The sequence below is a fragment of the Cupressus sempervirens genome, chromosome 7, assembly GCF_028749045.1.
Source record: "Cupressus sempervirens isolate cs-2001-9-10 chromosome 7, ASM2874904v1, whole genome shotgun sequence".
NCBI lineage: Eukaryota > Viridiplantae > Streptophyta > Pinopsida > Cupressales > Cupressaceae > Cupressus > Cupressus sempervirens.
Genome location: NC_143124.1, coordinates 690,434,261 through 690,443,797, shown reverse-complemented (window position 1 = coordinate 690,443,797; position 9,537 = coordinate 690,434,261).

Below are 9,537 nucleotides of genomic sequence, written 5' to 3'. Positions count from 1 at the left end.
CTACAAGATACAACTCCATACACACTCAGCAACAAGCGCATCTTAGAATCGAACACCAAATGTGCAGTGTGTTGCAAGCCGTGCAGACACCTACATATAGGGTATATCCATCAAAACAAAGCGACAAGTACTTCCCACCAGCTCCGCCATTGCGATTACCGAATGGGATAATACTCACCGCCACAGATTAATGACCATCATTACCGTCTCGGAATAGATACAAGCACATCGAGTTTCATCCGATCAGCTGGATGAATTTCACCTTGAAGGGGCCCAATCCAAAAGTTCCGGAGGTCATCTCCTGGAACTCTCAAGAACAAGGCCCATCTTACATGCAAGCTCTGCTACTGCGCAAACATAGGTTGCAATTAAAGAGAAATTGCAAGGCCGTCACAATGGCCCGAGGCCAATGCTCCGACTAAGGCAATTTTCTCTTGCAATCACCATGCCGCCGTTCACAGAGAGATCTCCCCATTCACTTGTGACGCGAGCTCGCCCTTGAAAGGCCACTTTCCAAGGCATCCCCCGATGACACATTGGAACGACAACCGCTGTCGAACCATTTCCCAATGTTGTGCCGATCGAGTTGGCACAGATCCGCTAGACGAGGGCTCCCGTTTTAGATCGAGTTTTAAAATCACCAAGAAGACGCGGTGAGGGCTGGCAACCGCTGCCAAACCTTTTTCCGGAATTGCGCCAGCTGAGTGACTAGAAAACATGCTTTACGCGATAGGCACGCAAAAAATTTTGCTAGAGCGCCAAGCACCCACCTCATGGCTAGAGACAAGGGCTCGCCATTAGATCAACTTCGAAATCGCTGAACAGACGCGCTGTAGAATGGCAACCGCTGCCAAGTCTCTTCCGTAGTTGCGTCGGTCGAGTGATCGAAGAAGGTGATCTAAGAGAGGGTCCAAGCGTAGGCATTCGTTGGGGGATTCGCGCCGATGGCATAAATTTATGCAATACCCGAGCAAGCAACACCGGACGGAGGTGCTAGACGAGGGCTCCCGTTTTAGATCGAGTTTTAAAATCACCGAGTAGACGCGGTGAGGGCTGGCAACCGCTGCCAAACCTTTTTCCGAAATTGCGCCATCTGAGTGACAAGAAAACATGATCTAAAGGAGAGTCCAGGAATAGCACCCTCGAGGGTGGGCTTCACGCCCCTCTAATTGATTCAACGTCGGCGTCCACCGTTTCAAAATCCGACATATCCATCCGCCCTGACAGCGGCGTTGAATCAATGAGGGGGGCACGGGAGAGGCTCGCGGACACCACCTCTCCCCTTGTAGCCGCGATAGGCAAGCAAAAAATTTTGCTAGAGCGCCAAGCACCCACCTCATGGCTAGAGACAAGGGCTCGCCATTAGATCAACTTCGAAATCGCTGAACAGACGCGCTGTAGAATGGCAACCGCTGCCAAGTCTCTTCCGTAGTTGCGTCGGTCGAGTGATCGAAGAAGGTGATCTAAGAGAGGGTCCAAGCGCAGGCATTCGTTGGGGGATTCGGCGCCGATGGCATAAATTTATGCAATACCCGAGCAAGCAACACCGGACGGAGGTGCTAGACGAGGGCTCCCGTTTTAGATCGAGTTTTAAAATCACCGAGTAGACGCGGTGAGGGCTGGCAACCGCTGCCAAACCTTTTTCCGAAATTGCGCCATCTGAGTGACAAGAATACATGATCTAAAGGAGAGTCCAGGAATAGCACCCTCGAGGGTGGGCTTCATGCCCCTCTAATTGATTCAACGTCGGCGTCCACCGTTTCAAAATCCGACATTTCCATCCGCCCTGACAGCGGCGTTGAATCAATGAGGGGGGCACGGGAGAGGCTCGCGGCAACCACCTCTCCCCTTGTAGCCGCGATAGGCACGCAAAAAAGTTTTGCTAGAGCGCCAAGCACCCACCTCATGGCTAGAGACAAGGGCTCGCCATTAGATCAACTTCGAAATCGCTGAACAGACGCGCTTTAGAATGGCAACCGCTGCCAAGTCTCTTCCGCAGTTGCGTCGGTCGAGTGATCGAAGAAGGTGATCTAAGAGAGGGTCCAAGCGTAGGCATTCTCGTTGGGGGATTCGCGCCGATGGCATAAATTTCTGCAATACCCGAGCAACACCGGACGGAGGTGCTAGACGAGGGCTCCCGTTTTAGATCGAGTTTTAAAATCACCGAGTAGACGCGGTGAGGGCTGGCAACCGCTGCCAAACCTTTTTCCGAAATTGCGCCAGCTGAGTTGACAAGAAAACATGATCTAAAGGAGAGTCCAGGAATAGCACCCTCGAGGGTGGGCTTCATGCCCCTCTAATTGATTCAACGTCGCCGTCCACCGTTTCAAAATCCGACATATCCATCCGCCCTGACAGCGGCGTTGAATCAATGAGGGGGGCACGGGAGAGGCTCGCGGCAACCACCTCTCCCCTTGTAGCCGCGATAGGCACGCAAAAAATTTTGCTAGAGCGCCAAGCACCCACCTCATGGCTAGAGACAAGGGCTCGCCATTAGATCAACTTCGAAATCGCTGAACAGACGCGCTGTAGAATGGCAACCGCTGCCAAGTCTCTTCCGTAGTTGCGTCGGTCGAGTGATCGAAGAAGGTGATCTAAGAGAGGGTCCGAGCGTAGGCATTCGTTGGGGGATTCGCGCCGATGGCATAAATTTATGCAATACCCGAGCAACACCGGACGGAGATGCTAGACGAGGGCTCCCGTTTTAGATCGAGTTTTAAAATCACCGAGTAGACGCGGTGAGGGCTGGCAACCGCTGCCAAACCTTTTTCCGAAATTCCGCCGTCTGAGTGACAAGAAAACATGATCTAAAGGAGAGTCCAGGAATAGCACCCTCGAGGGTGGGCTTCATGCCCCTCTAATTGATTCAACGTCGCCGTCCACAGTTTCAAAATCCGACATATCCATCCGCCCTGACAGCGGCGTTGAATCAATGAGGGGGGCACGGGAGAGGCTCGCGGCAACCACCTCTCCCCTTGTAGCCGCGATAGGCACGCAAAAAATTTTGCTAGAGCGCCAAGCGCCCACCTCATGGCTAGAGACAAGGGCTCGCCATTACATCAACTTCGAAATCGCTGAACAGACGCGCTGTAGAATGGCAACCGCTGCCAAGTCTCTTCCGCAGTTGCGTCGGTCGAGTGATCGAAGAAGGTGATCTAAGAGAGGGTCCAAGCGTAGGCATTCGTTGGGGGATTCGCGCCGATGGCATAAATTTATGCAATACCCGAGCAACACCGGACGGAGGTGCTAGACGAGGGCTCCCGTTTTAGATCGAGTTTTAAAATCACCGAGTAGACGCGGTGAGGGCTGGCAACCGCTGCCAAACCTTTTTCCGAAATTGCGCCATCTGAGTGACAAGAAAACATGATCTGAAGGAGAGTCCAGGAATAGCACCCTCGAGGGTGGGCTTCATGCCCCTCTAATTGATTCAACGTCGCCGTCCACCGTTTCAAAATCCGACATATCCATCCGCCCTGACAGCGGCGTTGAATCAATGAGGGGGGCAAGGGAGAGGCTCGCGGACACCACCTCTCCCCTTGTAGCCGCGATAGGCACGCAAAAAATTTTGCTAGAGCGCCAAGCACCCACCTCATGGCTAGAGACAAGGGCTCGCCATTAGATCAACTTCGAAATCGCTGAACAGACGCGCTGTAGAATGGCAACCGCTGCCAACTCTCTTCCGTAGTTGCGTCGGTCGAGTGATCGAAGAAGGTGATCTAAGAGAGGGTCCAAGCGTAGGCATTCGTTGGGGGATTCGCGCCGATGGCACAAATTTATGCAATACCCGAGCAAGCAACACCGGACGGAGGTGCTAGACGAGGGCTCCCGTTTTAGATCGAGTTTTAAAATCACCGAGTAGACGCGATGAGGGCTGGCAACCGCTGCCAAACCTTTTTCCGAAATTGCGCCATCTGAGTGACAAGAATACATGATCTAAAGGAGAGTCCAGGAACAGCACCCTCGAGGGTGGGCTTCATGCCCCTCTAATTGATTCAACGTCGGCGTCCACCGTTTCAAAATCCGACATTTCCATCCGCCCTGACAGCGGCGTTGAATCAATGAGGGGGGGCACGGGAGAGGCTCGCGGGAACCACCTCTCCCATTGTAGCCGCGATAGGCACGCAAAAAATTTTGCTAGAGCGCCAAGCACCTACCTCATGGCTAGAGACAAGGGCTCGCCATTAGATCAACTTCGAAATCGCTGAACAGACGCGCTGTAGAATGGCAACCGCTGCCAAGTCTCTTCCGTAGTTGCGTCGATCGAGTGATCGTAGAAGGTGATCTAAGAGAGGGTCCAAGCGTAGGCATTCGTTGGGGGATTCGCGCCGATGGCATAAATTTATGCAATACCCGAGCAACACCGGACGGAGGTGCTAGGCGAGGGCTCCCGTTTTAGATCGAGTTTTAAAATCACCGAGTAGACGCGGTGAGGGCTGGCAACCGCTGCCAAACCTTTTTCTGAAATTGCGCCATCTGAGTGACAAGAAAACATGATCTAAAGGAGAGTCCAGGAATAGCGCCCTCGAGGGTGGGCTTCATGCCCCTCTAATTGATTCAACGTCGCCGTCCACCGTTTCAAAATCCGACATATCCATCCGCCCTGACAGCGGCGTTGAATCAATGAGGGGGGCACGGGAGAGGCTCGCGGCAACCACCTCTCCCCTTGTAGCCGCGATAGGCACGCAAAAAATTTTGCTAGAGCGCCAAGCACCCACCTCATGGCTAGAGACAAGGGCTCGCCATTAGATCAACTTCGAAATCGCTGAACAGACGCGCTGTAGAATGGCAACCGCTGCCAACTCTCTTCCGTAGTTGCGTCGGTCGAGTGATCGAAGAAGGTGATCTAAGAGAGGGTCCAAGCGTAGGCATTCGTTGGGGGATTCGCGCCGATGGCACAAATTTATGCAATACCCGAGCAAGCAACACCGGACGGAGGTGCTAGACGAGGGCTCCCGTTTTAGATCGAGTTTTAAAATCACCGAGTAGACGCGATGAGGGCTGGCAACCGCTGCCAAACCTTTTTCCGAAATTGCGCCATCTGAGTGACAAGAATACATGATCTAAAGGAGAGTCCAGGAATAGCACCCTCGAGGGTGGGCTTCATGCCCCTCTAATTGATTCAACGTCGGCGTCCACCGTTTCAAAATCCGACATTTCCATCCGCCCTGACAGCGGCGTTGAATCAATGAGGGGGGGCACGGGAGAGGCTCGCGGGAACCACCTCTCCCATCGTAGCCGCGATAGGCACGCAAAAAATTTTGCTAGAGCGCCAAGCACCCACCTCATGGCTAGAGACAAGGGCTCGCCATTAGATCAACTTCGAAATCGCTGAACAGACGCGCTGTAGAATGGCAACCGCTGCCAAGTCTCTTCCGTAGTTGCGTCGATCGAGTGATCGTAGAAGGTGATCTAAGAGAGGGTCCAAGCGTAGGCATTCGTTGGGGGATTCGCGCCGATGGCATAAATTTATGCAATACCCGAGCAACACCGGACGGAGGTGCTAGGCGAGGGCTCCCGTTTTAGATCGAGTTTTAAAATCACCGAGTAGACGCGGTGAGGGCTGGCAACCGCTGCCAAACCTTTTTCCGAAATTGCGCCATCTGAGTGACAAGAAAACATGATCTAAAGGAGAGTCCAGGAATAGCGCCCTCGAGGGTGGGCTTCATGCCCCTCTAATTGATTCAACGTCGCCGTCCACCGTTTCAAAATCCGACATATCCATCCGCCCTGACAGCGGCGTTGAATCAATGAGGGGGGCACGGGAGAGGCTCGCGGCAACCACCTCTCCCCATGTAGCCGCGATAGGCACGCAAAAAATTTTGCTAGAGCGCCAAGCACCCACCTCATGGCTAGAGACAAGGGCTCGCCATTAGATCAACTTCGAAATCGCTGAATAGACGCGCTGTAGAATGGCAACCGCTGCCAAGTCTCTTCCGTAGTTGCGTCGGTCGAGTGATCGAAGAAGGTGATCTAAGAGAGGGTCCAAGCGTAGGCATTCGTTGGGGGATTCGCGCCGATGGCATAAATTTATGCAATACCCGAGCAACACCGGACGGAGATGCTAGACGAGGGCTCCCGTTTTAGATCGAGTTCTAAAATCACCGAGTAGACGCGGTGAGGGCTGGCAACCGCTGCCAAACCTTTTTCCGAAATTGCGCCATCTGAGTGACAAGAAAACATGATCTAAAGGAGAGTCCAGGAATAACACCCTCGAGGGTGGGCTTCATGCCCCTCTAATTGATTCAACGTCGCCGTCCACCGTTTCAAAATCCGACATATCCATCCGCCCTGACAGCGGCGTTGAATCAATTAGGGGGGCACGGGAGAGGCTCGCGGCAACCACCTCTCCCCTTGTAGCCGCGATAGGCACGCAAAAAATTTTGCTAGAGCGCCAAGCACCCGCCTCATGGCTAGAGACAAGGGCTCGCCATTAGATCAACTTCGAAACCGCTGAACAGACGCGCTGTAGAATGGCAACCGCTGCCAAGTCTCTTCCGTAGTTGCGTCGGTCGAGTGATCGAAGAAGGTGATCTAAGAGAGGGTCCAAGCGTAGGCATTCGTTGGGGGATTCGCGCCGATGGCATAAATTTATGCAATACCCGAGCAACACCGGACGGAGGTGCTAGACGAGGGCTCCCGTTTTAGATCGAGTTTTAAAATCACCGAGTAGACGCGGTGAGGGCTGGCAACCGCTGCCAAACCTTTTTCCGAAATTGCGCCATCTGAGTGACAAGAAAACATGATCTAAAGGAGAGTCCAGGAATAGCACCCTCGAGGGTGGGCTTCATGCCCCTCTAATTGATTCAACGTCGGCGTCCACCGTTTCAAAATCCGACATATCCATCCGCCCTGACAGCGGCGTTGAATCAATGAGGGGGGCACGGGAGAGGCTCGCGGACACCACCTCTCCCCTTGTAGCCGCGATAGGCACGCAAAAAATTTTGCTACAGCGCCAAGCACCCACCTCATGGCTAGAGACAAGGGCTCGCCATTAGATCAACTTCGAAATCGCTGAACAGACGCGCTGTAGAATGGCAACCGCTGCCAAGTCTCTTCCGTAGTTGCGTCGGTCGAGTGATCGAAGAAGGTGATCTAAGAGAGGGTCCAAGCGTAGGCATTCGTTGGGGGATTCGCGCCGATGGCATAAATTTATGCAATACCCGAGCAAGCAACACCGGACGGAGGTGCTAGACGAGGGCTCCCGTTTTAGATCGAGTTTTAAAATCACCGAGTAGACGCGGTGAGGGCTGGCAACCGCTGCCAAACCTTTTTCCGAAATTGCGCCATCTGAGTGACAAGAATACATGATCTAAAGGAGAGTCCAGGAATAGCACCCTCGAGGGTGGGCTTCATGCCCCTCTAATTGATTCAACGTCGGCGTCCACCGTTTCAAAATCCGACATATCCATCCGCCTTGACACCGGCGTTGAATCAGTGAGGGGGGCACGGGAGAGGCTCGCGGCAACCACCTCTCCTATATAAGCTATTAGTGCGAGGCTCGCGCTGCATTAGAAATTAGCGAACACAACGACATCCGCCTTAAAAATCCAAATCCTTTAAAATTCCTACCAAACAGCCATTCACGACCCAATTTTTTATGAGGTCGGCAGAGGAGCAAAAGATTGTCATCGGTTAGGAGACGTGAGTTCATGGAGCCAAGGGACTGAAATGGTCATCGAGCTCATCCGATCAACTGGATGAATTTCACCTTGAAGGGGCCCAATCCAAAAGTTCCGGAGGTCATCTCCTGGAACTCTCGAGAACAAGGCCCATCTTACATGCAAACTCTGCTACTGCGCAAACATAGGTTGCAATTAAGGAGAAATTGCGAGGCCGTCGCAATGGCCCGAGGCCAATGGCTCCGACTAAGTCAATTTTCTCTTGCAATCACCATGCCGCCGTTCACAGAGAGATCTCCCCATTCACTTGTGACGCGACGCACAATCCAAGGTCTAGACGCGAGCTCGCCCTTGAAAGAAAGACCACTTTCCAAGACATCCCCCGATGACACATTGGAACGTCAACCGCTGTCGAACCACTCCCAATGTTGTGCCGATCGAGTTGGCACAGAGGCGACCTTAGGGAGCTCCCGCGTAGCAATCGGGATGTGCTTTCGTGCCCATCTCTCACAAAAACCAATGTTAGCTGTGGACAAATTTGGAATCCAAGGGCTCGCATCCATCGATATCGTCGGCACTGAGTCTATATATTCAAAGGCCACGGAGAGGTTCCGATAAGAGAAACTCCCCTGCTCGCTCGCACAAACATCCCAAATTCTAGACACAAGCTCCCGCCCTTAGCATCGCTCTCCAGATCACCGCAATGACACATTGGAACGACAACCGCTGTCGAACAACTCCCGAAATTGTGGCAATGGAGTGAGAAAGAAGAGCAACTTTGGGGAGCCGCGCATAGCAAACGGGCTGTGCTGCTGTGCTTCATTCCGCTCTTATATAGATCCGAAATCGTTGATTTCGTTTGGAATCCGAGGCTGCATTCGTCCTTGCTCAAACAAGCAATGGCTCTTCTAATCGAATGGCCACGGGGAGCTTCCGATAACAAAGGCTCCCTTGTCACTCGTGATGCGCAGGCCAACTGCTAGACGACGGGTCGCCCTTCAGATCGCTGCCCAGGCAACCACCACAACGGCACCATTGGAACGACAACCGCTGCCGAACCGTTCTGAAAATTTTGTGCCAAAGAAGTTGTTGCGTAGAGAACGACTCTGGGGAGAGAGCCCTCGCATAGCAAAATCGGGATGGCTTCACGGCCCTCCCAATAGAAACGATGCTGGTGCCAATATTCCAAAAATCCGAATAACGTGTCTTTCGCGAACACCAGCACTGATTTCTATTGGGGAGGGTCGCCGAGAACTTTTGTTGTCAAAGCTCCCATTGTAAGCCGCGATAGGCACACAAAAAATTGCTAGAGCCCCAAGCACCCACCTCATGGCTAGACAAGGGCTCGCCATTAGTAGATCAACTTCGAAATCGCTGAACAGACGCGCTGTGGAATGGCAACCGCTGCCAAGCCTCTTCCGTAATTGCGTCGGTCGAGTGATAGAAGAAGGTGATCTAAGAGAGAGTCCAAGGCTAGGGATTCGTTGGGGGATTCGCGCCGATAGCAAAAAATTATGCAATACCCGAGCAACACCGGACGGAGGTGCTAGACGAGGGCTCCCGTTTTAGATCGAGTTTTAAAATCACCGAGTAGACGCGGTGAGGGCTGGCAACCGCTGCCAAACCTTTTTCCGAAATTGCGCCAGCTGAGTGACAGGAAAACATGATCTAAAGGAGAGTCAAGGAATAGCACCCTCGAGGGTGGGCTTCATGCCCCTCTAATTGATTCAACGTCGCCGTCCACCGTTTCAAAATCCGACATATCCATCCGCCCTGACAGCGGCGTTGAATCAATGAGGGGGGCACGGGAGAGGCTCGCGGCAACCACCTCTCCCCTTGTAGCCGCGATATGCACGCAAAAAATTTTGCTAGAGCGCCAAGCACCCACCTCATGGCTAGAGACAAGGGCTCGCCATTA